General features: G+C 44.6%; 1 protein-coding gene across 1 annotated transcript in view; it reads right to left on the bottom strand.

Moving 5' to 3' along the window:
- Positions 1-8,123, bottom strand: part of LG2H2orf92 (linkage group 2 C2orf92 homolog) — a 24,501-nt gene that overhangs the window by 10,630 nt on the left and 5,748 nt on the right. The gene's annotated exons all lie outside the window — the stretch shown is intronic.

The following is an 8,123-nucleotide window of genomic DNA, read 5'->3' as shown; positions in this document are numbered from 1 at the left end:
TCCCGTTCTAGGGACTCAGGCACCCTCTTTGTCTTCCATGGGAACCAGACATGCCTGCAGACAAAACACCCATATACATAAAATGTAAATTAATTTAAAATAAAAACAACCTTCAACGGTATGGGGGTAGAGAGATGGCTCAGTGGCTAAGAGCACCAGCTCTTCCAGAGGATCCAGGTTCAATTCCCAGCACCCACGTGGCTACAAACAACTATCTCTAACTCCAGGCCCAGAAAATAACCCAACACCCTCTTCTGCCCTCTCAGGTACCATGCATGTTCACGACACACAGACATACACACAGACAAAACACCCATACTCATAAATATAGTCCTTTCTTTTTTTTTTTTTTTGAGACAGGGTCTCCCCATGCAGCCCTAACTGTCCTGAAACTCACTATGTAGACCAAGTCGGCCTTGAACTCACAGACATCTGCTTGCCTTTGCTCCCTGAGTGCTGAGGTTAAAGGCTTGGACCACCATATCCAGCTACTTTTTTAAAATTTTAGATTTAAAGGCACAGGTTACCTAAGAAACAACCCAAATTGTTGGCCTCTGGCCTCCACATGCATGCATGAATATGTGTGTGTCAACAAATATGTAGACACATATTTGAGCTCACACACATACACATGTAAATCAGATGTCAATGTATATTACACGTACATGCTACCACATGCAGCTTTACGTGAGTTCCTGGGATTCTAGCCTGGTTCTTACATTGCTGGGGCAAGTGCTTCACCCACTAAAGCATCTCCCCAAACCTTTGGTAGCTTACTCCAGAATCAAAGCAAAGAGGAAAGGGGAATTGGGGGGAAAATTTACCTGAAAACACATTTTCATTTCTCTATACCACAGAGGGGTCACCGCCAACAGAAAAAGCATAGCTGTCCACATTTATCACCAATATGGCCAAGAGTTTTTATTTAACTGTCTGGAGAATATGAAGGGTTGTGGGGGGTTTTCTGGGTTTTTTTTTATTTTTTTTTACTTTTTTATTTATTTATTTTTAATTTTTGAGACAGGGTTTCTCTGTGTAACAGCTGTAGCTGCCCTAGAACTAGCTCTTCTAGGCCAGGCTACCTTTAACTCACAGAGATTTGCCTGTCTCTGCCTCTGGAAGAAGAGCAGCCAGTGTTCTTACCACTGCGGCATCTCTCCAGCCCCTCCAATAATTGTTAACTAGATTAACTCCTTTGTTAGTAATTTATTTATGTATATGGATGCTTTGCCTACACGTATGACTGTGCACCACATGAGTGCCTGGTGCTGGCAGAGGCCAGAAGAGAGCATTGGATCCCCTGGAACTGGCGCTTCAGATGGTTGTAAGCTACCATGTGGGTGCTGGGAATAGAACTTGGGTCAGCCAGTACTCTTAATGGCTGAGCCATCTCTCTAGCCCCTACCACCAGTGTCATGCTCTTTTGGACTGTTTGAGCATCCTTACAATACGGCAGCCACCTTTGAGCAGAATGAGCGGTCCACTGACTATCTTATTAGTTGTGAGCAAGACCTTGGAGAACAAGAATACTTCATCTAGCTCTTTAGCCTCTAGCACAGAGCCCACGACTAGGAGGGGAAAAAATCAGTGGCTAGATTTTAAATAAGAGAATGAATCTTGAAGGATTTTGTCTACAACTTATGAGGAACTGTGATACAAAACAACCCAAGTAAACCATCTTGAACATCCTTATTGGCTGTAAGCAAGAGGCTTTCACTCCCCCACCAGAGCCATTCTCCCGGGGTCTGTTAGAGCACCCTCACTCCTGGCAGGCAACTTTTAGCAGAGTGAAGGAACCAAGAGACAGCCAGGTAGAAAGACAACGTGTTTGGTGACCTAATCTACAGAGTAGCTCACCATTGCTTCCGCCACTCATTAGAAGTCACGAAATCCAGCCCACACTTCGAGTTTTGGAGGGAGAAGTGCCAAAGCATCTGTGGACATTTAAGTCCATGCAGGGATAGAATTCCAAGGAACACAGCTGGGTTAAGAAAACGTTTGCATCTGTTCATAAAATCCAAGTATTTTTAACCCGGTACTTCAGGCTCTCTGAGAGAATTATGAGAAGTGGCATCCAGGGGACGTCACTCTGAAAGACGCTTGAGCATGGAGATGTGGCCTGAGAAGCGGAGATCTCAGAATAGTTTCCATGATACTGAGTTGACCTGTACGGAATTGCTGATATTTCTGACTTATAAAAGTCAGAAGTTCAAATGATATAACTTTATATTAGTCCCAAGGAAGGTTTTCTGGGTGACATAGTTCTAACTTGGGGGTTCCTAGAAATCTAACATCACCAGTTTAAAAACAAAAACAATGATTCGTGTGTTCTCATTCATGTATGTGTATGGATGTGTGTCCATACACACTGGCACGTGTGTATGTGGATAGAGGCCAGGGCCAATAACAGGTGTCTTCCTTAACCTCGCCCCACCTTATTTTTTTAAGATTTTACTTTTAAGGCAGACAGTGGTGGCACACACCTTTAATCCCAAGCACTTGGGAGGCAGAAACAGGCAGATCTCTGAGTTCTAGGACAGTCAGGTCTACAGAGTGAGTTCCAGGACAACCAGGGCTACACAGAGAAACCATGCCTCAAAAAACTAACACATAGGGGCTGGAGAGATGGCTCAGAGGTTAAGAACACTGGATGCTCTTTCCAGAGGTCCTGAGTTCAATTCCCAGCAACCACATGGTGGCTCACAACCATCTGTACTGAGATCTGGCGCCATGTTCTTACGTGCGGGCATACATTGAGGCAGAATGTTGTATAAATAAATAAATAAATAAATAAATAAATAAATAAATAAATTAAAAAAAACTAACCCATACACACAAACAGGCACATACACAGAGAGAGAGAGAGAGAGAGAGAGAGAGAGAGAGAGAGAGAGAGAAGTACTTATGTGTATTCGCATATGAGTTCAGGTGCCTCTGGAAGCTAGAGGCCTCCAATAACCCTGAGGAGGGAGGGGGCTTGATTGGGGGAGGGGGAGGGAAATGGGAGGCGGTGGCGGGGAAGAGACAGAAATCTTTAATTAATAAATAAATAAATAAAAGAATTCCCATCCATGCCTCACTAGCACTGGATTGCAGGTGTGTGTCACAGTGCCACAGGTGTGCGCCACAGTGCCCAGGTTCTTACATGGCTACCGGGGATCCAAACTCAGCTCCTCCTCTTACGCAGCAAGCACTTGCCCAACTCACCCATCTCACCAGCCCCACAAATAATATGGTTATAACATGATAACCAGTGTGGTGACAATCAGTTTATAGTGGGATTCCTTCCTTACAGAAACAAATAAGTAACACGGAACTGACTTCAAACCTAGTGTAGGTAGCCGACTGCATACCTTGAGTTCTGGGAAAATGAGCGATAAAGCTCATTTGTACTTAGAAAGTTGTCACGTACTGAGTTAGGAGTCTATAAGGGAGAAAAATGTCAATAAAGTTTCTTACAGCTTTTATAGGGGTTCTGTTTTCTCTGCTGCTGTGCAAACACTCTAGAAAATAAATCTACCAAGCTAAGCAGGTAGATTACATTAAGGTTTGAGATGTGGTATCAAGTTTGTTTCAGGGGGACTCAGCCCAGCAGGGCACCTAGTCCCCTCTAGTGTAACAATAAGGGGCATGAAGGAAGCTCCCGTATTTAAAAATTATTTCATGCCATGAATGCTTTAGAGAAACACGGTCTTTGTTGCTGTTCAGTAACAACAATCGTTGGCCCATTCAGCCAAAGGCAGGAGAACTGGAGACAGAGCCTCCCACCCGGGGGCACTGGGTTCCTGTCTAAAGACAGCGTGGGGGAGGGGGGAATGATGCTCTGGATGAGGAACAAAGCACATACTAAGCACAGAGTAGACATAGCTCGTAGCTCCGCCGTCCTCGGTTTGTGAACCAACACTGCCCCTTGCTGGATGCTGGAGCAGCAGGTTACTTAACCTCAGTATCCCGCAGATGGAAAACAGTAACAATGCTGCCACCATGGGACTGCTGTGGGGATGAAACTAGTAAAAGCAGAAGAAAACTCCAACAGCTGCCAGACAGGGCTCACTGTGTTGGCACTGGTGCCATGGTAGTGATTATTATTGTACCAGCCACCCACACATCCATTCATAAAACAGTATTCTGATCCAGCACTTTTCTATGCCACTAAAGCTTCCATGGGGCAGAGAGTCTGGTCTGTACTGAATAGTGCTATGATCCACCTTACTGTCATTTCAGTGTGGACTACAAGGATGATGACCAATAGGATCAGATGAGATGGAACATAACAAGTTCTTAACATATACATAAGAATACATAAATCCCAAAAACAAACCTACTGCAGCAAATAGAAACTGAAGAATTCATTCTTGGTATGTAAATATACGTGTATGTGTGTGTGTGTGTGTGTTCAAATAGAGAGGAAGATAGATATCGATGACAGATGATAGATAGGTAGATAATAGATACTCTCTTATATAAGTCCCATAACCACTTCTCAGTTGAGGAACATTAGAAGCATCTCCCCCTGAGAGAGGCACAAGACACAGTGTAACTATATTTCCCCTACTCATAAAGATTGTCTTGGAGGTAGTAACAATGTAATTAAATAGGACCCATAAGTGGATGAGAGACTCAGTAGTTTGTAAAGAAGAAAAACTGTATCTCTCTACAGATGTTGTGTTATATATACACATCTATTTCTATTCCATGGACTAGAATCCAGTAAGGTCCTATCTCAGTTTGCCTCTCTGTTGCTGTTATAAACATAGTGATAGAGAGCAGCTTGGAGAACAAGAGGGTTTCTGTGACTCACAGATCATCAAGGGAAGCTAAGGCAGGAGCCCAGAGGCAAGAGCTGAAGCAGAGACCACAGGGCAAAGCTGCTTCCTGGCTTGCCTTTTATACAACCCAGGGTCACCTGTCCAGGTCTGGCTCAGCCGCCTAGGTCCTGCTGTATCAGTTACAATCAAGAAAACGTCACGCCACCAGACATGACCATGAGCCAATCTGATGGAGTTTGAAGTTCCCCCTTCCCAGGTGGCTCAAGTTTGCATCAAGCTGACAAAGTCCAGTCGGCGCAGGTACTAAGGCTATGAAATGATCGTGCACAGATCAGTTTACCTTCCAACCAAAATCTTAACTCAGTAGTGTGCAGGATAATCAGGAAATGTCCACTTATAGCAACAACACAGAAAAGTAACAATTCGACAAGATACATATACATATTTGTGTATATTTGCACACACATGTAGATAGATATGAAAATGGAACACACTGAAACAAGCCAAAGACAAGCTTAAAATTTTGTCAAGATAGCCCCATCTCTAGCCTAGGATGATTCAATATCGATTTTTCCAAAATGACTGGGAAAATACAAAAAGGTTTTCATAAAGTTAGACAGCCTGACAGTAAAGCTTATACAGAAAAACTATCATACAAAACGGCCAGAAAACCACAGGTGGGGGGGGGGGAACAGAAATCGCAAAGGGGACTGGTCCTGCAGGACATTCAAACAAACTGTTTCGACCTCTCATTTAAACTGTGTGTTGTGGAGCTGGAGAGATGGCTGCTCTCCCAGAGGACCCGGGTTCAACTCCCAGAATCCACATAGCAGCTCACAGTTGTCTGTCACTCCAGTTCTAGGGGATCTGACACCTTCACACCAGTGCACATAAAATAAAAGTTAAATACATTATTTTAAAAAACTGTGTGCTGATGTTGCACAAGGAGATGAATACCCAGATTACCGGGAGTTACTCGGTGATAAAGGCGACATCTCAGACCACAGTAGAGATGGACTCTCTAATAAGAGGCACGGAGACAACTGGTAGCCAGGTTGTGGGAACTGGACTGGTTATGTCTAAAGTTTTTAATGAAAATCTTCGTGTGCCAGATTTGATCATCTTTTCTTGGATGTGGCACTGCAGACACAGTCAACAAGAGCTGCCATTCTAGCCCACGCCCAGTTCCCAGTAAGCAATTGTCTCCTTGCGGCTCTCAAGGTATGTCCAGTTAACAAAGAGGTGTACAATTATATTTAACATATCACTAATAGGATATTTACAGGAAATAAAATCAAGGGTATTAGAAATGCCTATTTTAAAGGGTATTTGTTGGTGAATAAATTACCCCAGAGCATCTAACTCAAGGATTCTAATCTCCAGGACGTGGTCCCTGGCTATGACACTCTGAAAATACATAGAAACACGTAGGATCCTGGGCTCCACTTTCTGAGGTTCTTGGTGGATGGTAAGAATGAGGGCTTTTAATAAGGGTCTCCCACCCTCCAACCTGTTCCCCACGGCTGACACACTGTTGGGTATGGGACCACTATGCCCATGCCTACACCCTGACCTAGGAAGAAACACATATTCATCAGTCCACATAAGGCTGTTTCAAATTTTTAAGAAAGAATGCTCCCTCGGCTTCCTGCCATAGTTGTTCAACCTGTCTTCAAGGCAGCTCCCCCCTACCCTAACCTCAGAGGTAGACTGGGCCTTTGCTCATGGGCTGGCTGGAGCACTTTCCCACTGCCCCCGGGAGGACAGAGGAGCCTCAGGAATGTGTGCAGCCCCCAAACGCCCTGCTACCCTGTGGGGAAGAAGGGACCTCGCTGGTTTATAGATGAGGAGGAAGAGTGAGCTACCAACGCCAGGTCTTTCCTTCGCCTTCCTGGCATCCCAGTAGCTACATCCCTGGTATCTAGCCAGGAATTGAACGCTTGCCCTGCTCCAGCCTCCAGCCGGGCTTCGCTGCAGGACAGGGAACTGGAAAAGCCCGTCCCACCCTCACCCAGTTCTAAACATGAGCAAGAGCGAAATGCGTTGTTATACAATTATTTCAACTCGGATCGTATTCATCTTCGTTTATGACTGTCAGGAGTTACCCATAGTGCCAATAAAATGTTTTGATTCAGGAGAATTCCAGGAAACATGACTCCTTTTAATGAAACACCATGAAAAAGAGAGAGGAAAAAACTTTTTCAGTACTCTTATAAGCATCTGGGTCCATGTTTTGTTTTATTTACTATTTTTATTAATTTTATTCTATGTGGGGGTGGTTGAAGTGGGGTGTGCACATGCCACAGCGTGCATGCAGGGTCAGAGGTCAGAGGGCAACCAGTATATGTCAAATTTTTCCTATCCCCAGATGGGCCTGGGCCACAAACTCAAGATTCCAAGCAGGGCAAAAAAACACCTTTACCCACTGAGATACCTCGTTTCACATTTTTAGAAAGTCCGGACACTAGCGTAGAGTTTAGTGTGTAGGAAGATGTACAGCTGAAAGGTCTCACGTCGACATGGAGATATCGCCTGACCACTGACAGCAGGCGAGCCCAGGCAGACCCAGGAAATGACCCTGATAAACTGGAATTCATAACTATGTGCCACACCTCAGCATGCTCCTTCCCCCGCCACCAAGGTCACAAGGTCATTGCTGGCAGATTTCTCACTGATGACTCTCTCCTTACTAACTGGGTCGATCCCCAGTGTGGTACTGCTTCCCCAAGAACCTTGGGGAAAGGGCATGTTCCTCTTATCATTTTTAAAGGTATGCCTTGAGCAAGATCTTTTTCACTACTGAGTTTGCATTGGTTGGTTGGTTGGTTGGTTAGTTGGTTGGTTTTGGTGCTTTGTATAAGAATGGTGCTCCTAGGCTCATCTATTTGAATCCTTGGTCATCAGGGAGTGGCACTACTTGAGAAGGATTGGGAGGTGTGGCCTTGTTGGAGGAGTTGTGTCACTGGGAGTGGGCTCTGAGGTTTCAAAAGCCCAAGCCAGGCCCAGTGTCTCTCTGTTCTTCCTGCCGCTTGCAGATCTATATGTAGAACTCTCAGCTACTTCTTCTGTACCACGTCTGCCTGCATGCCACCATGCTTCCCAGCATGATAATGATGGACTAAACCTCTGAAACTATAAGCCAGCCTCAATTAAATGCTTTTTTTATAAGAACTGCCATGGTCATGGTGTCTCTTCACAGCAATAGAATACTGATTGAGACAGGGTTTTTTGTTTGTTATTATGGTTGGTGGTTTGGGCTTTTTAATAGATTGTTTGTATGTGCATGTGTGTAAGTGTATGCTATGTGTGCAGTGCCCATGGAGGCCAGAAGAGGGAGTCAGATCTCCAGGAACT

This window comes from Microtus ochrogaster, linkage group LG2, assembly GCF_000317375.1.
Source record: "Microtus ochrogaster isolate Prairie Vole_2 linkage group LG2, MicOch1.0, whole genome shotgun sequence".
Taxonomy (NCBI): domain Eukaryota; kingdom Metazoa; phylum Chordata; class Mammalia; order Rodentia; family Cricetidae; genus Microtus; species Microtus ochrogaster.
This window is presented reverse-complemented; position numbering and strand designations above follow the sequence as displayed.